Genomic DNA, 26,018 nt, shown 5'->3' with positions numbered 1-26,018 from the left:
AAGTCATTGCCTCCAACCACTGAGCAGTGTTTTCTGACCCAGATTGAAACATTCCTACAATACTTAGAGCTCATTTTTGGTATGTTATCAATTTTGTCATAGACAAACAGCTGTCTATGCTGCCTGCCCCTGTGTGTGAGTTGTTTTTCGGATGTTAGGTAATCCAAGACTCTATCTATTGTTTTTATTCATTTTGTATCGTCTTTCAAACTCAGCCTCTCCAGTACACTAGTAAAATCCAAATCAGCAAAAACCTGAGTATCTACAAATCACCTCTTCACAATTCTCCAAATCAGTTGTCTCCAATTTCAGTGGCAGAAATCAATCTATGACGCAAACTCTACCTGCACAAGGACTTTAACGGTTTTGCGTTGAATGCCTTAGGTGCCAGATATAAATTTTTGTTCAAATAATATAATTAAATCACAACTCAGGACACTCATAAATTAAATACATTTTTCTGAAATTGTATTTCCCTTACTATGTATGATGAACTCTAGTATTTTTTAATCTTTTATTCTATATTATTTCATTTTCTAAATGCTGAACAAAACCCACTAAATCAATTTCATAATCTACTAAAAAATCTTCTTTGATGTGGAGACTAAAGAAATAGCATTTAAAAATGAATGATCATGATAGTAAATAATAGTTTTATGTTTAAATATATAACATTGTCAAGTCTAGATTGTGGTAGTTTTAGTTTTGAGGAATTTCAGGTTTTGTTTGTATGTGGAGAGATTTTCAGTGTCTGGCAGTAGAAGTTGGGAGAATGTATTTTTTTTTCCTGAATAGTACCCAAGGATTTTGTAGATAGAGGAATATTTCAAAAAGAAAAAATAGAAAGAAAAAGATTATTTCTCTGTACCAAAATATATAACGCATGCCTGAGCAACATTAGACAGAATATTTGAAATAAGAATTGCCTTAGAAAATGGATGCCTGTTAAACAAAATGATATAAAAATATTTTCATATTTAAAATAAATTCTATACTTATATTTTAAACCACTGTGCTGATTCCTAGTACATTAACATTCTGGACACTGGAAATGTGCTAATACAAAGTCATGTAAATGTGCAGGTCAAGAAGTTCATTTGGTATTTCTCTGGGCATTAGCACAAAGATACTTGCTCCTTTCAATATAGTCTGTAATTCATTTAAGTATTACATTTTCAGCTCTCAATTAGGTTTTCAAATCTTAATAATTTGATGAATTTTCTTACCATCATGTCTTACTTTTAATAATTTAGTCCCTGACTCCACTCTTTGATTTTATGGGATGTTATCATGACCTACTCACTGATTTTTAATATGCTTTTTATATTTATGTATATATGAATTTTTTTGAACATTTAGTATTTAAACTATAGATATCACATAAATTGGAAGTGTTTCTAATTCTTTACTGCAGAAACCAAGTATTCATGAGATTAGATGAAAGATATGAATTATAATTCTAGTTTATTAATAAAATAGCCTCGAAGTTTCTTCACATCCTTATTTTTTAAAAAACATGTTCAAAAGCTTCATGTCCTTGGTGATCATTTATTTTTATTTCAAAATAAAATGTAGATGTAAAGTTATATTATTAATTTCAATTTCCCAGTGGAAAGAACTTAGGGGAAAAAATTCCTGATTTAAAAACTTTTACTACCCTCTATTTTCCACAGATCTCTTTTCCTAAAAAAGAAAATCAGCTTAAAAGGACTAGTGATAGAAGTTTGCTTTTTTAAAAACTGACAGAAGATATAGTACAAATAAAATGAATATTGAACATTAGAATATGTTTAATAAAACCTTGAAACAAGTTCTTCCCAAAGGTTATATTGAATCTTAAACATAAATTACTTTACTTCCCTAGACTTCTAAGGAAGAAAACTGGTGGTTGAGATCAGTTATCTGTTGAAATGGAGACTTCTTCAGGGTATTAGAAAATTAATGACAATAAATTTTTTATAAAGTGATATCAATGAGCATACAAACAACTTTTGATTCACCTGATTGCTAAAGATATTTCATGGTAAAATAATATGAGAAAAATAAATATTTTATATTTAATGAATTCTACTCTTTAGCATATTTATTTTTCTTAGACTAAGATACCAAATAAACAAAACAAAACAAATAAATCTTCAGGTTTCAGCCAAGAGGGAGTAGCCTCATTCCTTCCTCTTACAACTAAATAACCTGGTACATAACACAATAGACAAGTGTACAAAGACTCTGAAAGGTAGGAAGAAGAAAAAAACTATCTAGAAATGTCAGAACTTGAGGAACAACATGATGGCAAGCTGTTTCGGTTTTCTGATTGCCTCCCATAACTCTGCAACAGGATGCTACAGATGCTTCACAATCACCCAGAACCACCAATAGGCATAAACAAAATTATGCTCCAAGAAAAGCCTGCTCTCTCTGGACAAAGGTGCAAGAAAAGGGTAGCCCAATACACAAAAGAAGCCCTCCTAACTCAGCCCCCAGTTTCAGCAGGGCCAAAAGGGAGCTGATTTTCTACCCACCCTCAACCCCGTGGAAGCAGGTAATATGCTCCAATCCCCCTACCATACAGCGTGGTTCAAACAGATATTTAATCATTTCCTTGCATTGTAGAGTTAAGCAACCTTGTGGTGATTAGCTACCATACATTGTTTGGAGATATCTACAAATTATAACCTCTAATATTTGAATTGGATTAAAAGTAATAAGGGGATTCAAATATCCTCTCATTGCCCTACCACATTCATCCAATAACTGTTTTTGTATTGAGTGTGAACTATGTAAAAGCAATGTGTCATTTGCTGAAGATACAGCAGTGAATAAAATGAAAATCGACTAAGAGGGAAGGCAGGAAGCAGTCAAGAAAATAAACAAAAAACATAATATATGAGATGATGAGTACCAAGGAGAAGCAAATGTGTAGTATAAAATGGAAATATGAAGTATCAGGGAAAACAGGACAGAGTTAAAATTTTTAGATAGGGAAAGTTTCACTCGGAGGATACCATTTGAATAAAGACTTATGGAAAAGTCAGTTTGGAAAATAACCAAAGGAAGGCACTGAAAGAAACATGTTTGATATATTCAAGGAATGGAGTACTAAGAGAGTGAATAGTAAGATGTAAGAATGGGATGCTATTGATTGGGTGTATATTATATGGATCATTGTAAGAAGTTTGACTTTAATTCTGATTGGCAATGGAAGTAATTAAAGTATTTTTAGCAGAATGGTGACATGATCACCTTACATGTTACTAAGATCAGTTTGGCTGCTCCGTTAAGAGTAGACTATAGCAGGACAAAGGCAGAGGGAGCTATTCCAATAATCACACATGATATGATAATTGATTGGCTTAGAGTGTTGGTCTTGTAGTTGATGGGAAGTGATTGAAGATAGAACCAATTAGATGTGCTGATAGATTAGATAGAAAATTCGAGAGAAAGTGAGGAATCTAGGCTGACTCCAGATATATTTACCTGGATAATTAGACTATGGAGCTTCTATATATCAAAATGAGGAGGGCTATGACAGGTGCAGGTTTGTAGTGGTTTTTGTCCTTTTATTTTCCCTTTGTTGTTTGTTGTTGTTGTTGGTTTTGGTGTTGGGATGGCAGTGGGGGGTGGGGTAGGGGGTGTCAGGAGCAGTAAAGAGGAACCAAAGAAACAAATAAAATAACCAGAGAGGTAAAACAGGTAAAATGAGCATAATGACTTAGAAGCCAAATGAAGAAAGTATTTTAGAAAAGAGGGAGAGATTGAATGTTTAATGCTGCTGATATGTCAAATAAAATGGGACCAAGAATTGACCATTAGATTTACCAGTGTGAAGGTCATTGGTGACCTTGACATAAAGTAGTGGGGATGAAAGACTGATTGATGTAGATTCAAGAGGGAATTGGTAGAGAGAATTAGAAACAGCAAGAATGGGAAATAAACATAAGGAGAAAGAGAGTATAGACAACATAAAGAATAAAAATGGTACCAACTCAAGTTTAATGTGTGCTAGTATAAGTGCTTTATGTATTTTGTTTCATTGAATATTTGTAACAAACTTATGATATATATGTTATTATTATTTACATTTTATGGATGAGAAAACTGAGGTACGCCAAAATTAGGAAACTTGTCCAAGATCACAGAGAACCGATTTTTAGGCTCTATGCTATGCTAACAGTCAGGTAGTAAAACTGTATAATTTAGAACATTTTTACTTATTTGTGATAATTAAAGCAAAGCAGTCCATCAACAAATCTCACATAGCAGGAAGTCTGGTGTTGTGTGGTTATTGTTTTAGTTAATTCAACAACTCAATGTCAGAGGCCCTGTTTTGATTATTTTCAAAAAGGTGATAGCGACTTCAAAAATCACACCTTCATATGGTAACATCAAAAAATGAAAGGAAGGAAGGGAAAGGAGATTCTCTTAGTGGGTATTTTTATAAAGGATGAAAACTTTCATAGAACTCCCACCTTTTGTGCCTTGTTGGCTATGATGGAATAATTTTCCAGAGTGGTTGCTGCAAGGTCGGCTGGGAAAGCGAGCACCCAGCCTTTTCAGCCTTTGCAATGGGAGTTGGGCCACATCAGCGAAGAGAAGAGAATGGAGAGTATCTGCTGAGTTAACAAGCACAGACCTTTTAGAACATTCAGGACACAGGGGGAGAGAGAGGGAGAGTCATGATACATCATGCAACTGTATCTATTGAGTAAATGGACAACCAGAACTTTGACAGGGTATTTAAAAAGAGGGGTAAAGTCTCTAAGCTAGACTTAACATAAAATTTGAGCATTTTTGGTCACCAAGTAAGTGGTCTAAAGTCTCCCAGGGCGCATCAACGTGGAAGAGGCTTTGTAAGAATATTCACTAATGCAACTCATGCAATTATCCACTCATTCTTTTTCCCAATGTTTATTATAGACAGTTATGCATCAAGTTTTCCTCACAGTCAATGCCCTCATAAAATTTACAGTTCAGTATGGCTCCAGAAAAGGAAATGGTGTGATAAGTCAATTACAGGAAGAGATGTGTGTGCTCTAGGATTATCACATTATTTATGTGCTTGCTTTTGAACATTTCTCATTTAGGTTTTAACCTAAATCTTACTTCCTCAGATAGCCCTCTCCTGAGCACTCTTTACTTATGGTGGCTTTCTCCTCTATTCTATTACAAACACCATGCTTTATTATCTTAAATACATTTGGGTATGTTGTCTCTATATGTCACCAAACATGTTGGATTTTAATTTTTTCATTTGTACATTGGATTAGACAAGATCTCCCAGGTCTATTCAATAGTAAATATTCTGCAAATAACCTAAATTGGAAAGCAAGACAATTAAATGAAAGAAATACAAAAATTTGTAAGCAAATGTGTTCAGTATTGTTTAACTTGCACCAAAAGATGTTTTTGATTGGCTCCCCTGTTGTCTACCTAAATTCTATATTAGTAAAATTTAAAAGGGGGAGGGGAGATAATTATCCTTGAAATCTTATTGGAAGAAGTAGTTGATGAAAAGAGTTATTCATAATGTAGGTATCGAATTAAGAAAAAATAAAATTTAGTGTTTATGGATTAGAGGGCTCAATATTATTAAAATGCCCATACTGCCCAAAATGATCTATAGATTCAATTCAATCTGTACCAAAATCCTAATGGCATTTCTTACAGAAATAGAAAAAAAACTCTAAAATTTTTATGAAGTCTCAAAGTATTGAAAGTAGCCAAAACAATGTTGAGACAGAAAAACAAAGCCAGAGGCCTCAAACTTCCTGATTCCAGAACATATTATGCAGCTATAATAATCAAAACAGCATGGCACTGGAATGAAGACAGACATATAGATCAGTGAAACAGAATGGAGAATTCAGAAATAAACCCTCACTTATGTGATTAAATGATCTTTGACAAGAATGCAAAGACTATACAATGGGCAAAAAATAGCCTCTTCAACAATTAGTGTTGGAAAAACTGATTATCTACATGCAAAAGAAAGAAGCTGGACCCTTATCTTAGATCATATACAACAAACAACTAGAAATGGATTAAAAACCTAAACATAAAACCTGAAAGTATAAAACTCCTAGAAGAAATCATGAGGGGAAAATTCCATGATACTGGATTTGGCAATGATTTCTTGAATGTAACATCAAAAGCACAATCCACAAAAGCAAAGTACATCAAACTTAAAAACCTCTGCACAGAAAAGGAAATGATCAACAGTCTGAAAAGACCACCTATGAAATGGAAGAAAATATTTGCAAACCATATATGTGATAAGGGGTTAATATTCAGACTATATAAAGAATGTCTATAATTTACCAAAAAAAAACCTCCCAAACCAAATGATAAGTTAAAAAGTGAACAAAGAACTTGAATAGACACTTCTCCAAGGAAGATATACAAATGGCCAACAAGCATACCAAAAAATGTTGGAAAAAATATCAAAACTACAATAAGATATCACCTGAAACCCACTAGTCTTGCCTCCATTAAAAATTTTTTAAAAAGCAAACAAAATAACAAGTGCTGGTGAGGATGTGGAGATATTGGAATCCTTGTGCATCATTAGTGAGATTATAAAATAATGCAGCCACTATGAAGATTCCTTAAAAAATTAAAAATAGAACCATTATACAACCCAACAATTCCACTTCTGAGTATATTCCAAGAAAATTAAAAACAGAATCTCAAAGAGAAATCTGCATACCTATGTTTGTGGCAGCACTATCCCTAACAGCCAAGAGGCGAAAACAATCTAAATGTCTAGTAATAGATGACTGGATAAAGAAAATGTGGTATATACATACAGTGGAATATTATTTAGCCTTAAAAAAGAAGAAAACCCTGCCATATGCTACAATATAAATGAATTGAGAATATTGCGCTACAAAAAGACAAATACCACATGATTCCATTTATATGAGATATCTAGTCAAGCTCTTAGAAACAGAAAGTAGAATTCTTATTGCCAGCAGGTACGGGGAGAGAGAAAAGGTGAGTTGTTGTTCAATGAATATGGAGTACTAATTTTACAAGATGAAAAAGTTCGAAGATATGTTGCACAATAATGTGAATATTGTTAACACCACTCTACTGTTCACTTAAAAATGATTGAGATGGTAAATTTTGCATTATGTGTTTTTTACTGCAATGAAAAAATAAATAACTAAATTTTAGCCAAAAGTAGATTTTTAATTACATGCCTTTACTGTGACCTGCAATTGCTCAATTATAATAAGAAATTTCATATTGAATATTTACAACATGTTGGGTGCAAAGGAAACTTAATATAGATTGTTTATGATTCAGTTCAACCAAGGAGGAAATCAAGGTTAGAGGATTAAGTCTTTGGCCTAAATGCATATGTCTCATAAGTGGTTACATTATTATTCACACTGAAGACATCTGACTCCAAATATGATAAATATTTTTCAGTGTTAACCTTTCGGTATGGTAAATTTTAATAATTTTGCCAAGCTCATCAAGTTTATAACTATACATTAGTTCATTTTATTTACAAAATACAGTATGTATACACCTGTAGGATAAATGTAGACACTTCATATCAGCGGTATGTCCTGCAATTCTGCCTCTAATATTTATCTCATTTGATCCTTTTTACAACTCTTTCTCACATGGTATAAGTTATATGAGGAAAGATAAGTTATTATTTACTTTTGCCAAACTATAATAATTGTAGGAAAAGTTGAAGTGAGTTTATCAAAACAAATTTTTTGTTAAGAGCAGAATCAAGAATAAAACCTACATCTTCTTGGACTTTGGTGCTCTTCCCAAAAAGTATGCTACCAGCTACAATTTAGATATTTTACACATTATTTAAAAGAGACTAAAAGTTTATTCAATGCTTCACCTGAATTTAAAAGATGAAGCACATGCTTTCAAAAAAATTTCTAACAGTAAGCTGCTTAAGACTTTATTCTTCTTCTCATACGAGGCTTGTGTTATTTCTCATTTATATTAATAGCACTTGTATGAAAAATTTTAGAAGCCTTGCTTAAAATAATTTTTAAAAAATTCTATCTGTTAAAAACAAATCTATCTGTTGCCATATATACAGCTATGGAAATAGAAATGATCCCTTAAAATCTGTATGAAACCAAAGTCTATTCTTTCATTCACTCAATTCATGATATACCAACTTTTCCTTAGGATATCCTAGATTTAAGTTTAATTGTTATATTTGTAATTATCTGTTGCTTTATATTAGTAGTCTTTCTGTATTGGTGCAAATGACACCCTGTTCTGCATCCTTTTGTTCACTTCTTGCTGCCTTAGCTCTGCTTAGTGATTTATTGTTTCCAGACAGTTCCTGTTCTCGTGGCCTTCCAACATAGTAGATGTGCTTCCTCAGCTGTTTATGTAGTTCTCTGACAATATTGTGTATACTGCAAGCCGACTAAGAGGGGCTTTAGCTTCTTAGCCTCTTCTAATTATTCTGATTTGCACTGGTTTAAAGTCAATTGAACAGAGGCAGACAGAGGATCAGCTGCAGCTTGTACTATTTTTTTTAAAGATTGATCTTTTCTTCCTATCTGTGTCTTACAAGAACAGTATTCATTTTATTCTTTTAATGTCTGAGGAATTCAATATTTAAGTACCCTTTCGCTGTATATAATCTTTTCCCCTACAGCTTCCATTCTATTAGTCCTTTTAAAATGACATTTAAAAATATATCTGCAGTGTTATTTAAAGTGTAGGTTTTATTGGAAACATAAGCATGGCTTTTCCCTCTGTCTTGGTTTCATTCTTTAAATAAGTATTTATGGGATCATAATATGTGGAGAAGATAATATATAGATCATGGACATCAGCTGCTACGAAGAAGGAAGGATCCAAATCCAGCCAGAAATCTACTAAAATCAACTACATCTTAGCTGGTAAAATTAAAATATCTAAATTTGAGAAGAGCTCGGGAAGAGAAAATGAATGAGGAGCAGGAAAATATGAATTTTTAGTTACCATTCACCCAAAATTTAGGAGATAGGTACATGGAACATGAGTAAATATCTTTTTTGCTTTCAATTGGTTCTTTATTAAAAGTTTGCTATTGTTCTCCAGTTCTTTGTTCTCCATTCCTAGATTATAAAAAGCTTAAAGAGTCTCATATATGGACATCACCGCAGATATAGTAATGGCTCAATGACTACTGAGAAAACAAATAGATTAATAAATTATTGTATGAATTTTTTAATTTCTCAAAAATATTATGGTGTTATTTAATTTCAAATTATATTAGATACAGTACCTAAGTCTTTGAAGTCTCTCCTCTTTGAGAGGGAAAAAACAAACTCTTGAGAACTTCTCTCACTCAGCTAAGAACTTCTAGCACAAGTACTAATAATAATTTGTCTTACATTGAGCTAAATTTTTGCCTTCTTTATAATAGTATTTTATTAACATATTATCCTCTAAAGATAGTCTTCAAATTTATTGCAGATTAAATTCCTGGAAAAGGGATTGTAATTTGAAATAATGGTACTCACATCTTATTTTCCCACTGGAACAAAATTATAATGGGAGGTTACATTTCTAACCCTGAGAGGGCCTGATGCCCATTTTTATAGAAATAGCTACAAATATTAATTTAATCAACTATAAATGATATACCTACATAATATGAGGTTTTTAAAGGATATATACTTTTGGAAAGGAGAACAGCACAGTAACCCACCACATAAAACTGCATTTATATAATAGAGTACAACAGAATACATTACAAAAAATTAAAATAATGGATTATGTGGTGAAGCATGTGTGAAGTATTTCAGAGGCACAGAGCCCAGCCTTTAATCTCTGGATTCAGGGCCACATACCTTGAGGATCAGAATACCAGGCTATTAGCCAAAAATTCCTATACCCAGAGTACTCTGGTTCTAGAAACAACACCTGAGTCAATGGCAACATCAAATAATTCCTTTGAAAACTTTGTTAGTGAATGTGACTTCACATTCAGAATCCTCTGATCACCAAACAGCATGTAAATATCTCCAAATATCTATGCTGACTCATATTCTTGTCCAGTAGTAGCCTGTGTTTCCTTTCTCCTAATCTCACCTTACAATGTTCTTCTCCTTCCCTGACCTTTGCATTCAGACATCTAGTTTCGCTGAAAATTTTATTTAACATCTTGTCTTAAGCAAAAATATTCTCTCCTTAAAGACACTACTAGCTCTGAAGTACCCACATGTGGAAGCTATGTGTGGCAAAGTTATTATACTTGTTCATCTTGGCCACACAGAATGCACAGCCTAGCAGCCTTTGCAGTTAGATATGATCATGGGACTACAATCTGGCCAATGCAACGTAAGGAAAAGTGTTGAGTGCTGCTTCTAGTTCTGGACCATAAAAAACTTCTTATGTGCAATGTAAGGAAAACTATTGAGTGCTGCTTCTAGTTCTAGACCATAAAAAACTTCTTATGTGCAATGTAAGGAAAAGTGTGGAGTGCTGCTTCTAGTTCTGGACCATAAAAAACTTCTTATGTGCAATCTTCCAAGAGATCTTTCCCTTTCCTGCTGGCTTCATTGGAGACCACTCCAGGGAAGCCTTGGGAACCACTTGATGAGATGGTAGTAGAAACAGAGCTACAAGGAACCTAGGTCTCTAAATCACTTCTCGGACGAGAGCAGTCAGGAGAACTGACAACTGGGATTTTGAGTGCAAAATAAATAATTTTTATTGTAAGCCACTGGGTTATGGATACTTTTCTGTTACAACAGCTGGCAGGGCCCTAATGAATATACTGCCCATTCACCCACACCATAGTCCCCAGGACTAAGAGGCACTTTGCATACTCCTTATTTTTTATTCCCTAATGCCTTTTAGATTTTTACCTTTCCCTCTCCACTAAGTTTCACCTCCCCTCCTCTTCAGTTTCCATTCTCATGACTCCAAACTGACATTTATCATTACTCAGAATGTCTTTGCCTTGGAGATACCAAATTCAAGCATCCCACTCTCATATCACAGCCTCCTTTTAACTCATTCATTCAGTTATTTTTGATTAGCTTGCTTTTCATCATCTTGCCATGTTCATTTCCATGACTGTTCTCCTTCTTCCCTCTGCTCCCTTAACCGGCCTCTCTGTCTAGCTTAGAATACAGGGTCCAGCACGTCCATCACCCTCCTCTCAGTATTGGCAACTCCATTTGCCAATTGAACCTCCTCAAGAGATTAGTGGCACGAACCTGCATGGATTGGTACCTTTATCAATTCGAGGTCTCTGATGTCAATGAAGTTCTCGATGTGCCTGGAAATAATTCTGTATTTTCCTAATCAACTCTTTCTCCTGCTCTCCGCAGCAGTTATTTAAAACCATCTACATTTCTCCAAATCTGTGATACTGCCACTATGCCTCTCTCCTATCCAGTGGCCTGTTTATCAATTCACAGAAAAAGAAAAATAGAAACTAGAAGGGACTCCTTAATAACTTCCTGCTCTGAAAAATAAACTTAAACCACATCTTTTCACCACGCAAAATATTTCTCTATTATTTTTAATCTTTCACCAGTATAGGGTTGCTAGATAAAATATAGGATTCTTAGTTAAATTTGAATTTAAGATAATAAATACATATCTCTAGAAATATTTGGAACATACTTATACTAAAAAAGTATTCATTGTTTATCTGAAATTCAAATTTATCTGGGCATCCTAGTTTTTTGTTTTGCTTTTTCTAAATATAGCAACTCGATTCACTCCTCTTCCATGTTTTCTCCAATTTCTCACGAAATATTCCATTTTTTCTATCTTCAGTGCACCATGTGCTAGTTCTTCCCCATAAATATTTAGCACTTTCAGTTATCTCCCAAACTAAATCACTCTGCCTTGGCTCCATCCTCCTCTCCAACAGCTCCCTATCTCTCTTGTGCCCTTTATGGCCTCTTAGAAGTTGTATATGCACGTTGGCCTCTCTTAGTCACTTTACATTCAGTAATGTGGTCTCTACCTTCAGAAATCTTCTTAATGTTCTCTCATCAATGTCAGCATTAATTTTGCCAAATCGTATGGACATTTAGTCTTGACTTTACTTGACTATTAAGTGGAATATGACACTAGTGAGCTACTCCTTGTTTTGTGAACTACTTACTTCCCTGGACGTTTATGACACCGGAGTCTCCTTTTCTTATTTTGGGGTCTCTGATTATCCTTCAAAAGTTCATCTTCAGATTCCTCTTTTCTGCTCAAGCATGATGGCCAGTTTTTCTCAGGTCCTTGCTTTATGTTCACTCCTCTTCCTGCACTCGTCTAGGAAAACATTCATGATCAAGGCTTCAGTCCTCGTCTGAAGTACACCTGGAGCCCAGATCTTTCTTCTGACATTTAGATGTGTATTTTTCACTGTCTTCCAGACATCTCTACTTGGATGTACTTCAAGATCATCAAATTCAACATGGCTAAAACTAAGTGTATCTTCTCTACACCAAAATGTATTTACTTCCTTGGTCTATATCTAATTGTAAGACAGTGAGAAACAGAGTCTCATCTCTGAACATTCCAAATCTTTCAAATCTCTGAAATAATTTATCACAAAACAATAAGAAGTTTATTTCCCACACATATTTCTTTCCCCCACTCCCCTCCTGTCTACCCACACATATTTCAAGTCAAGTCCATTACCCTTACCTCACTGTCATCATTTGAAGACTTGAACATTGGTTTCAGGCCCAGACCTCACACTACAATCCATACACGATTCCCCCAGGCAAGGAAGAGTGGCTGTATGTCTCTGTTCAGTTCCTTTCACCTGCTCCTTAATGGGTAATGGTCAAGGTAGATTTTAAATTTTTATAGACCATGTTGTTAATAGTTCAAAGTTGGTCTGAGAGTCCAGCTCTCTCTTCCTTACCTTCACTGCCACTCACTTCTCACCAGAATTTAGGGAAAACCTCCTGTTTGGCCCAAAATATAGCACTGTAGGTTTACTTCCACCCTGCCTTTCACCAGGAGATAGAATATTCTTACCATGCATTCTTCTAATAGTGACAGTCCCAGCCTCAGTTTCCAGCTGAACTTTATCATTTGGCAGTCTTTTACTTAACAGTTTTTAGTTATGCAGTCCTCTTTCAGTGGTCTGCTAACTTACAATAACGTAAAGCTCCTTACACCACACCTGGAGGTCATTGGTGTTATTTCTCAGAACGAAAGCATCTACCAACCAGTGAGTTTCTTAGTGCTTTCCTTCAGTTTAGTTCCACATGGAGCCACACTTCACTCCTGTGCCCCTCTGTCCTGGCTCAAAATGGAAGTCTAGCCTCATCCAGAGCTTTCACCAAAACATCAAAATATGGTCAGAGAAATCAGTTGACGCTATTTCTAGACACTCTGTATACATGGTTTAAAAAAAATCTTAAGATATTTTGTTCCTGATGAAATGTTTCTAACCTATTTATAAAAGTTCTGATAAATATCCTTAGTTCCTTGGAGAATATACAGAATATCCAATATCTTTCTTATTCCAGGTAACTGAAAATACCCACCACAGACATATTGCAAAACCACTCCATTGCTGTGAATGGATTTAAGCAGCCAACATAAACACACAAAAAAAACTTTCACCACAATAACCAAATTCAAAATATAGGCTTTTTTATTCTAGGTGCATGGTCTATAAAATTCCTGGCTCAAATCTTTGAAGAACAATGGGTCCTTAACTCACACCATATAATAATTTCCCATATCTTAGAAAAAGGATGAAAACATCACATTATAAAATTTAGCTCTGGTTCTCAGGTAAGCTCCCAGAAAATCTGTGCATATCTTTGTCAGAAAGATTAATATATTATTGAATCAAGTAGAACAAGTCAAGCTTACAAAGTTTATATGAGCATTTTTTGTCCAAATGTGTGATTTTGTTTACTGTTACCATTAAAATAATAAGAAACCTGCCTTTGGAACTGCCTAAAATGACATAATGGAGTAATGACTAGCTGCCTTCACTGTCAATCCTTGGCTCCAAGAAAGAGAGTAACAATGTCCAGACAACAGGTAATCCACTAGTTGCTAGTTTTCTGTTGTCCTAAATATCTTATTCGTGGCTTATTTAAAAGAACTAAAAATTAGGCCAACCATAAAGAAAGGAGTTGTTATTTTGTCAAATGCTTAACAGAGAGTTATGCATGGAATAATGAGTTAAATGATCCACAGCCACAAGGAATTTGCACAGATATGGACTATACAGTTCCAAAATAAAATTTCTAGGCATTATATAGTCTTCATTGCCTCTAAGTATGTGTGTGTGTGTGTGTGTGTGAGAGAGAGAGAGAGATAGTGCTTTGTGCTGCCTACATTGGTAGATGGAAATACTCTCCTCATTTGGGGCAAATTAAGGATATATCCAAGAACTCTAGAATATGTTCCTTCCCATTGTTTTATCATCCTACCTTTTATTATGGGGAAACTATTTGGGCAATATATTTTGGGCTACTTTCATAGCCAATTTGTAGAACATTGTAATATTTATAACCAGTTTCTCAACCTCAGCACTATTGGACTTGGGGGGAGGCCTGCTCTGTGCATTGTAAGATATTTAACAGCGTCCTTGGCCTCTACCTATCAGATGACAGTAGCATCCACATCCAATTTGTGGCAATGAAAAATGTCTCCAGGGATTGCCAAATGTCCTCTTGGTGAAGGTAGGGAGCAGCAAAATTGCCACAGGTTAAGAACCACTGTTTTATACAATATCTCATTAATGTGTAATAAGATCTGTTATTCCCAAGGCATAGCTGCTCACCCACACCTCAGAAGGTCTATGCCCTTACCTGGAAGGCCTACTTCCCCCCATCCCCTACTCTCTGCACCTCCAGGTTGACCCAGTAGGCTCTTTGCCAATCTGCCACTAGCAAAAGGAAACACCAATTAAGGGCTTTGGTTGCATAAGCCAGGGCTGCTGTCAATTTTTTAGGGTAACCACAGCCTGTCATCCTCTTCGCCTTTCCGATGACTCTCAATGCAACTAGAAAGTTGTCCATTGACTGAGAGCAGGGCCAGTAGCATGTATATTCCCTTTGTTCATCCCTGAGAAACCATGAATACTGTTTATAGCCACCAAGATTCACCACACAGTATTATGTCCAACCTGACATTGACAAGGAAACATAAGTAAGACAGTCATCTTAATCCATACTTAAGGTGAAATTCTCTCCACAGACGGTTCTTAAAAATATCTAGGATAGACCAAGTTAGCACTAGTTTAATAAGTAGGATATCAAAACTCACGGTCAAATTGTCTGTGACTATTGTAAATTCTGAGGTTCTTTTTCTGCGTCATTCCTTTGATATCATTCTGCCCTCCAAACCCTCCAAACTGGTATCAATGTTTGCAAGAGCTAGCAAACTAAATTCAGAAGAATTTTCTAGTTATTTCAGAAAACTTCAAAATGTTGACTCAGTGAAAACCCTACCCAAACTCTGCATTACTCCAGAGGCCTGCATATCTAGAATTACATCACAAATGACAGGTAGCAATGAGTCTCTGAATTGTTTTCTCACTGTGGTCTAAGGCTTTTAGAAGTCATTTCTCATGTTCTCATAAATGCCTTCCAAAAATATCATCAACTACACCACATCTCCCAACAGTCTTGATTCCTAACTACTTTTACATCAACTTCCCTGAAAGGTGGCAAATTTTCTAGAGATGTTGAAAGATGTACTTTAAAACTGAAAAAGAAAATAATAATAAAAAGTTTTAATTCATAACAAATGAAATCTGTCTTCTTATCTTCCTAGAGATAGCAATCTGGTAGCACCCACTCTTTAAATACAACACTGAAAACTGCTGTCTACCTACCAGGCCAACAAGAATGTCTGATTCTGGCTGTGTGTTTAGTAATGAAAACTCCACATATATCTTAATCTTTCTAGATTTCTTAGACACCACCCTGACTAGAAATAAAATTGAGAATCCAACATAATGGCATTAATTCCCATTTCTTTTATCTGGTCCTTAAATCGTTGCCTTTTGACAGAGTAGTTCTCCTGAAACATTCCCTAAAATACCTAGGGTTCTGCAGCTATGTTTATACTTTTCTAATTTTTTGTGCTTATATCTCACTAATGGAGAAAGAGTTTTGATTCCTAGTTTATCACCTTCTCTGCCATCTTTTTTTCCATTTCTGCAATGCTGGAAAATCAGGTAAGTCAAAGCTGTGCATTTTAATTCCAAAGCACCTGTTCCTTGTCAAGAGCCTGACGACTGGGCTTAATTGGAGACTAACTCTCTGTGTCATCTGACTTCTATTTGATGGCAGGCATTAACCCGGAGGCCAGGTGTAGGGAACTTAGCTAAGAACCATTTTATTTCCATCCAAGTTGGAATAGAACTTGATGAGTTCACTTATTTCAATCAAGCTTCTTAAGGCCTGACAAGTCTCATAAAGAAACATGTATCATTTATGTCGTGACTAAAATATTAGTGACCAGCTTCTCCTCCCCAACTGTTGGGCATTTAAACAATCCTCGGAAAGTGCACTACAAAAGTAATCCACTTGTCTTTAATATCAGACTATTATGAAAACACAGAGTCCATGAAGGAGGTAAAAATGAAGAATTTATTTTGGTCTCAATTATTATAATTCATGTAAAATCCATTCTGAGTATAGATTCAGGAGTGTCTACTGTGCCCTCTCCCATGGACATCTGTCCTGGCTCCTGATTCTCAAAGTGCAAGGGAGACCTCATTCTCCTGTGGGTGCCCATGAGGCAGCTCATATCTGAGATCTTAAGCACGAGCACATCCACCTCCCCAGACTCCATGTACCCCCTCTTTCATTTCCTCTTCACCTACAATGTTGTCAATGTTGTAAAGACTTGTCATTCTGCCACTTAACCTTTACCCCTTTAGAACAAAACCATCATCTTCTCTCACTGGACTGTCAAGAGAAGGTCCCTTACCAGTTCCCTATGGTGTTTCCTCATCATTTATTCTCTACACAAAGGCTAAAGGATTTTTTTTAACGTAAATCAGATTATGTTTCTCTTAAAACCATCTAGTAGCTTCCTGTCACTCTTAGAACCAAAATCTAAACTCTTTGTCAAACTCCAAAACACCCATCATGATTGGTGGTCTGACCTCTCTCCTATCATTTTCCTCTTCGATGCACTCTGCCCAGGGACACTCATGATCTTCCCAAAACACACCCAGCTTGGCCCTTGTGCCCCTGCAACATCTTTTCTCTGAGGTTTGTATTGACAGCTCTTCATCATGTAGCTTTCTGCTCAAAGTCGCCTGCTCAGAGAGGCATCCTACCAACTCTATTTAGAAGAGCATCCTCTCTGCTTGCCAGATATTCCAATTTCTTGAGAGAAATTATCACTTTAAGAATTGTTTTAATAATTGTTAACTCCTTAAGGCACAAAGATTGTGTGGTTCACTATTGTGTCTCTAGCAACAAAATAATATCTAACATGTGGTAGGAGGTCATAAATATTTATTGAATGAAGGACTGCCTACCTCCCACTCCTGACACCTGTCTTGTATTTGCCACTTAAGCCCAGGTGATCAATTATTCCACTTCCCAAATGTTGTTACTATTTTCTGAATAGAGCCAGAGGAAGATTTCAGATACAGAGAAGGAGAAGGAAGGCAGGAAGGCAGGAAGGGAGGGAGGGAAGAAGGAAGGGAGGGAGGGAGGGAGGGAAGAAGGAAGGGAGGGAGGGAGGAAGGAAGGAAAAGAGAGGGAGAGAGAAGGGGAAGAAGGAAGGAAAGAAATTCTCACTGGAAACTTCCAAGGCTAATGAAGACTAAAGTCTTAGTACTTATTTAGTCCTTATTCTCTGATTTTAATTGCATTACAAAGGGTTTCCTTGAATTTTCTTGCTTGCTCAGTTCTGGATTCAAGGAAAGGAGGTAGGAATTATTCCATGCACCCAGATCCCAGGCCACCAGGATGATAGAAGCCAAATGGAGAGTAAAGAAAAAGGAAAATTATGACTGTCTCAAAAGCTAAGATATTTTTAAGGAACTGGGAGAACAGACTGGGGAACTATTGGTATGTGGAAAAGAGCAGGTAGAGCAGAAAGAACTTGCTGAGTGATGGACATGGTCACTGATAGTGTGGAATCAAGGATGAATTCTAGGTGTTTTGGCTGAGAAACTGGGTAATAAGGGAATTATTTAGTAGTTGAAAAGTTGGAGAAGGAGTAGGTTAGGGGAGTGGTTTTAAATGTATTGTTTGTTGAAAGTACTACTCTAGGTTAGGGTAGACAGAAAGACTAAAAAAAAATCAATAAGATACAGAACATTTTGCAAGTCAAAGGTGTGTGAGATCACCTATGTCTATGATTTCAGCACAATCATGCCCATTGCCCTCATATCATCACACATTTTTAAGACACATTTCATTACCCTAAGAAAAAAATTACATGTAAAATATCCTACTAAACACATAATTTTAAAATACCTATAATGCCTTAAGTAAAAGAAGAAATATTAATAAAAAGAATTTAATTTATGATGTTCTTTCAATACCAAGTGTTCAGGCATGGCTATACTATACACACTTCTCATAAATAAGTTCATAATTGAATAAGTAATTCAATATTCAATTTAAAAACATCAATAATTTTGTTTCTGTTTAACATTTCAAAATAAGACCTAATGAGGTAAGCACACTTGAAAATATACATAAAACTGCTATTAATGCAACTCATAGAAATGTAGAAATAGCCAGAAATGTAGGAATGTTTCATTGGGCCCTCAAAAATCTCAGAGAGCATTATCATTTTTACCATGATTTTCTTGTCATAAAGGTTCAATAACAAAACAAACAATATACTGTACTATTTTTCCTCAACAAACACAATAGTTGCATTCCTGAAACTGCTAATATATACTAAAATCCTACAAAAATTTTGTCTTCTTATTAAAAAGAGAGTCATGTGCTAGGCTTAGATAATTCTAAACAGGCTTTTTATTAATACTAGCATAAACATGAAGTAGGACATTCTAAAATTATTGGGATGAAGGGCAATTCTTTATAACCCTGTCATTCTGGGAAGTCTGACATTCCTAATCCTGCTTATTCAAAATCAATAGCACCTCTTCCGATCATTGGGAATGTCATCCTTCTTTTCTCTACTATAGTCAACTTTTCCAAATCCCACCACCACCCCCCATGTGCTAACATCATCCTCTTTGAAAATCCCTAACCTTGGGATAGAATGTAGAAAATATTAATAAGTTGGGTAAGGAGAAAAGGAGGGAAAGGGTGGAGGGAAAAAAAGTGGGGGAGATGAGAGGAGAGGAGGACCAAGGACTGAGCCCTATACCAAATATTGAGAAAGAAAAGATGATGGTAAGCCAGTGAAGAGAATGATCAAAAGAAGAAACAAAAAAGGGTAAAATGCTATCAATAGGCTGAGTAATTGAGTCATATTGTAATATGACTAATACAAACTGAGAATTCAAAAACAGAGACTTAGGCCAGGCGTGGTGGCTCACGCCTGTAATCCTAGCACTCTGGGAGGCTGAGGCGGGTGGATCGCTCAAGGTCAGGAGTTCGAGACCAGCCTGAGCAATGAGCGAGACCTCGTCTCTACTAAAAATAGAAAGAAATTATCTGGCCAACTAAAATATATATAGAAAAAATTAGCGGGGCATGGTGGCGCATGCCTGTAGTCCCAGCTACTTGGGAGGCTGAGGCAGTAGGATTGCTTAAGCCCAGGAGTTTGAGGTTGCTGTGAGCTAGGCTGATGCCATGCCACTCACTCTAGCCAGGGCAACAAAGTGACACTCTGTCTCAAAGAAAAAAAAAAAAAAAAAGAACCCCCAAACCACAAACAAACAGAGACTTAGAAGTCATTGGTGTCATGAGAAGAGCTGATTGGAGGAGAGGGTAAAAATGAAAGCCTGTTTGGTTTGAGTCCTGAGAGACAGAAGGCAAGACCATGAAGACAGTGTTTATAGAGAACAATTTTGGATGAGTTTTATTATAAGAAAAACCAGAGAAATAAGTTGAAGTATAAAATTTTGTTTTAAAAATAGGCGATATTGTGGCATATTTTGATGCTCATATTAACAGTCTTAGAGAATGTTTGAGGAATTGGAAAATAGAGGGATAAACCATAGAAATAAAAACTTGAAGTAGGTGGAAGGGATGGACCATAAACAGAAGGAAGAGGAGAAAAGAAGGATTTGGAGGCATTGAATAGATTTGGAGAACAAAAGACAACGTAAATTGTGTATTCGTTTCCTATTGCTACTGTAATGAATTACCACAAACTTAGTGGCTTAAAACAGCACAAATTCATTTTTAGTTCTTGAGAACAGATGTCCAAAATCAAGGTGTTGGTAGGGCTGCTTTCTTTCTGCAGACTTCAAGGGAGAATCTGTTTCTTTGCTTCCAATGTATAAAGATCACTTGCATTCCGTGATTCATCAATTCTTCTTTGCATCTCTCCGATCTTCTGTTTCACTCCAACCTCTTCTTCCATTGTCCCATATCCTACTGTCTGATCCTAAATCCTCTTTTCTCTCTCTTATCATAATCCTGCGAATACATTGGGCCAACATGAATAATCCAGGATAGTCATTCTATCTCGAAATACTTAACTTCATCACATCTGCAATGTCCCTTTCACCATATAGCACTCACAGATTCTGAAGATTAGAACATGAACATCTTTAGGGGAGGGAGAGGACACATTATTCAGCTATTTTTTCTTCTGCTAGTTTCTATTTTCCTGTGTTAGAAAAAATAAATAAAAAAGTTCATCTCATGGCAGTAAAAATAGGGGAAACATTGTAGGAGGTCTAAAGAGAGAAGAGAAGGTGTGAAAACATCAACTCAAAGAGTAGAAAAGGAATTAACCAGGTGAATAGAGTAAGAATACCTGGTGTTACAAGAGCCACCTCAAATTAAGGTCATTAATTTAAAACAGTGCCATTAGCACAGTGGAATATGTCTGCAGCCTTATTAATCTTCTCAAATTCTGATGAATAATCAGAAGACAGCTGGGTTTAACAGAGTTGAGGTTTAGCCAGGTTAATACATCAGAAGAAAAAGGAAGCTAAGCTGAGTTAAAAAGAAGAAAAAAATAGGTGGAGCATATGGACAGTCAAAAAATGATAGGGTCAATTGGCAATCACTGTTGTTGGAGGATGACTGGAATTTGGGTTCTTGAATAGGCGAAGAGTACTATGCAAAATTGCAATATTGAAAGTGTTAACCTTTTGATAATAATATGATAAGGTCTAGGGTATGACCATGGGGTGGAATAAAACTATTTCCACTTCCAGGCTCTGTGGTATATGAGGTATACAGTTATGTTCCACAGCCACTATTAAAAAACAAAAACAAAACAAAACAAAACAAAAAACCCCAAACCTATGGGAAAGCAGGGACTTTAGGAAAGAGCCAGATATAAACTATAGAAAAAGATAAATGAGGTAAATGAAATGTTTAGAGAAATACTTGGGCATATAATTATAATGAGCTTAGCGTTGGCCCCAACAATATGCATGTTAGAGCCCTAACCCCTAGTATCTCAGAATGTGATTGTATTTGGAGATAGGATTTTTAAAGATGTATTTAAATTAAAATGAAGTCATTATGTGTGGCCCTAATCCCATAGGATTGGTATCCTTATAAGAAGAGGAAGTTTGGACACAGATAGTTAAAGAGGAAAGGTCATGGGAAGGCACAGGGAGAAGATGGCCGTCTACAAACTAAGGAAAGAGGCCTCAGAAGAAATCAGCCTGGGGACACCTTGACTTCAGATTTCTAGCCTCCAGAAATGAGAAGGAAACACAAATTTTTGACGTTTAAGCCATGCAATTTGTGATACTTTGTTACAGTGGCCCTACAAAACTAACACAATCGGAGTTCCAGAGAACATAGTCAAAGAGTTTGATGAATTGAGATGGGAAGTGATCAGTTCAGGAGACAAATGAGAGGATGCACAAAAAAGAATGGAGACGGGCATCTGGTGATATTGAATGACCTAGAAGACTTGGACTTCTTGTGTTGACTGAAGAAAACAGAGATATAGGATATACCAAGTTCAACCCTGATGGTCTTTTATAGAAAGGAAACTGTTCAAATCTAAGTATACTTTGCATCTTGAAATCCATCTTTTAGATAGTAGTGGAGAGGAAAGAACTGTTAAGGGTATGGATAGTCTAATTACCACGTGATTATTAATTCAGAATACATTGTGAAAAGAAGGATTTCTGGTACAAAGGTAAACTAATAGCTTTTTAATTTGGTGATACAGTTAAACAAATAAGTGGTGCTGACAAAATTGTTCGAAGAATTTAGGACTAACCAAGTCTGATTAAAAAAAAAAAATCAAAGCAATAGAGCACATGGTACCCAGTGCCATATACATAATGGACTCTTTTTTTTTTTTTTTAGGTAGAGTCCCACTCTGTCACCCTGCCTAGAGCGCCGTGGCGTCAGCCTAGCTCACAGCAACCTCAAACTCCTGGGCTCAAGCAATCCTACTGCCTCAGCCTCCTGAGTAGCTGGTACTACAGGTATGTGCCACCATGCCCAGCTAATTTTTTCTATATATTTTTAGTTGTCCAGCTAATTTCTTTCTATTTTTTTAGTAGAGATGGCTGGTCTTGAACTCCTGAGCTCAAACGATCCACCCGCCTAGGCCTCCCAAGTGCCAGGATTACTGGACTCTCTTAATAAGGAAGTAAACAGCACTGAAATAGCATCACTGGAAATATTAGGACTCAAAAACAACAGGTTAAATCAGTCATTGAATTCACATACAGTTGCAAGGCACTGCATACAAAATTCCTAACAAGAACAATAGAACATAACAGAGTAAAGTCATTGGAAAACACAGACCCACTTTTCAGATAATGAGACCCAGATTTGTAATTGTGAGCTGCATTTTCTGCAATTTTCTAAGGGAATTTCTTTTTAACTTTCAACAACTGAGTGTATTGGCAAATACTTGACAACTCATATCTTAATAAGCAACAAAGACCAACTAATCAATAAACTGTGAAATGACAAATATTACCAATTAGGGTTGAGTACAAACTGTAGCCACATCTGAAGGTAAATACTCTCCCAAGCATTGCTGCTTTACTTTAAGTGCTGGTAATATGTTCAGGCTTTGCTGTTCTGTTCCAAATGCAATGAGCACAGAGCCCCCACGTATTAATTACTGCTTACTATCCTGACCAGTATACAGTATCATACACAGCAACTTTTTAATCACTAGGAAAATTAGCAACACTTTCTTTTGTGCTGAGTGTAGTTCAGTTAGCTCCGACTTGAATGTTATTTTGTCTCTGTTTTGTTTACTAAACATACATAGCATGTGTTTGTGCTGCTTTATTGTTTAGGATAAATTTCCATCTTTTTTTCCCTCTTTTTTGCTGTACATGAAAGAAGCAGTATATAGAGAGAGGCTGAGTATCCTCCTTGAACTTACTAGATTCATAAAAGAGAAGGTGAAGTTGTCCTTAACTAAATGGTCACCAAACAGAAATTATACTAATTAATGTGGTGAAATAAAAAAGTTACCCAGTTGCATCTGACAATTATAAGGATTAAGTGCAGTTAATACTGTCAAAATTTAAGCTGTTAATAGAAAACAGAAAGTACTCAGTTGTCCACATCTGAAGTTAGGATCTTAAACTAGTGAATATAAAATTAATTAAAAAAAAAACTGCTTTAACTTTCAGAGGAGGATCTTAGAGAATAATGACTAAGAGGATGAGCCTTAGAATTATACAGACCTCCATTAACTTATCGTTTTAGACCTTTAATTCACCATGTTTCTTCATTTCTAAAATATGGACAGTAATAAGTTTGCTTTGTATACTTTTGTGAGGATTAAACAGGTCAGTATATAAGAAGCATTTATAATAAAGCCTCAGATGTCATAACATCTAATAAATAGCAGTATTAGTTGTGATTGTTATCATTATAAATAATTTCACTAATATATATTGCATTTCCACTAGGTGAAAAGTGATCTTAATAAAAAGCAATTTATGTATCTTCAGAGTGACAATCAATTTTAAAAGTTCAAGTCAAAATTTTATCACCCAATTTTTCCCCCTCCGCCATTTTCACAACTCCAGTCTAACCACCTGAATGCAAAATTATACTCCTCAGCAATTTAAATTACGCCATTATTCCTTTGCTCATTTTTTATCACAGATTTAAGCTCTACAGTGCTATGAAACCTGCAGACACAGAAGTTCATGATTTATGTATGTATTTGATAGCCTCACCCCTGACATCCTAGACTCAAATCTAGACTCTTAAACTGCCTACTTAGCTCTGTTAACTGATTTTAATCTTGCATATTAGAGGAGCCATTCAAATGTTCTTAGGCATTATCATCTTGGCACTTTAATTGAAATATATCTTTACATTTTAAAAAAATGGAACATAACAGTGAATAAAAGTAGCCCTTTATTCACACAGTGTATGCTAATGTTGACCCAACTGCTCTTGGCTTTTCAAAGGACTCCTGTGATTTCCTGGAATTTCCTGAACTCAGCACTTTGATGACCATGGATATTTTAACTTCATTGCTTTCCCAATTGCAAAGGAGCTTTTGACATTTGGATTTTGTGTTCATTTAAAGGCAACTGCAATTAAAGCTTTCCCACATCAATGAGCTAACTTTCTAAGGCCACTTCAAAGGGTGAATTCAATATTCAAATTGCATGATGCTTATTGATCTGTATGCTACTATTTGTGTGACTGGAAAACTATGGGTTAGAAATTTTCCTGACACAATTGATATAAAATAGTGAACAGAACTAATGTCACTCAAGTATTCTGCCTCCATGTAATGAGAACATAGCTTAAACTCAAATTCATTGGTTAGCATCAGGCATCTGTAGAGAAAAAAAGCCAAAAATAGTTATTTAGAGAGGATGAATCCAAAGTGTAGGTATAGATTCCTCAAAGCCTGGTTTAATCAACCTCAGAATCACTTTTAAAAGGTTTCCCAAGAAATTGGAGGTTCAGGCAGCTCAGAAATGGAAGGTTTCTACTTAAGCCCCATGAACAAGTGGACGTAGGAATACTTAGTGTCCACCCCAGTTTCACAGGCTAGAAGAAAACGCTTCCTTAATAAGTCTTATGGACACCAAACACTAAGGTTTTGGGTGGTGTCATAAATATTTTCTTTGTTGTTTTTGTTGTTGCTGATAATTTCAGATATTTATTTTTATTTCAATATGGGGGAAAAAAGGACTCAAATGGCCTTTTCTGTGCTTGATGCTAGATTCTGTAAATAGCCTCAGAATGAGTCTGACATCAAAAGTAAAAATGAGTTAAACCTCCATGATTTTTTTTATTTCAAAGTATTATGGCAGTACAAATATTTTTGGTTACATGGGTCATTTTTATAATGCTTAAGTCATGGTTGTATCTGTGCCCATCGCCCAGATAGTGTTCATTGTACCCATTAGGTAAGTTTTCGTACATCCCCTCTGCCCCCTTATCCCTGCTTGATTTCCATTAAGTTTTACTTCCCTCTATGCACATGTGTGCTCACTGGTTAGTTCCAATTTAATAGTGAGTACATATGTTGTTTATTTTTCCATTCTTAAGATACTTCGCTTAGGATAATGGTCTCCAGTCCCATTCAAATTGTTGCAAGGGGCATTAAGTCATCCTTCCTCATGGCTGAATTGTGTCCCACAGCATACATATGCCACATTTTGTCAATCTACTCATGAATTGATGGGTACTTAGGCTGATTGCACATCTTTGCAATTGTGAATTGTGCTGCAATAAACATTTGCGTGCAGGTGTCTTTTTGATGAAAAATCATCTTTTCCTTTGGGTAGATACCAATAGTAGGATTGCTGGATCAAATGGCAGGTCTATGTTTAGTGCTTTGAGGACTCTCCATACTGTTTTCCAAAGGAGTTGTACAAATTTGCAGTCCCACCAACAGTGTAGAAATGTTCCTTTCTCTCTGCATCCACACCAGCATCTATTATTTTTGCACTTTTTAATAAAAGCCATTCTAGCTGGGATAAGGTGATATCTCATTTTGGTTTTAAT

The sequence above is a fragment of the Eulemur rufifrons genome, chromosome 4, assembly GCF_041146395.1.
Source record: "Eulemur rufifrons isolate Redbay chromosome 4, OSU_ERuf_1, whole genome shotgun sequence".
Lineage (NCBI taxonomy): Eukaryota > Metazoa > Chordata > Mammalia > Primates > Lemuridae > Eulemur > Eulemur rufifrons.
Note: the sequence above shows the minus strand (reverse complement) of the source record.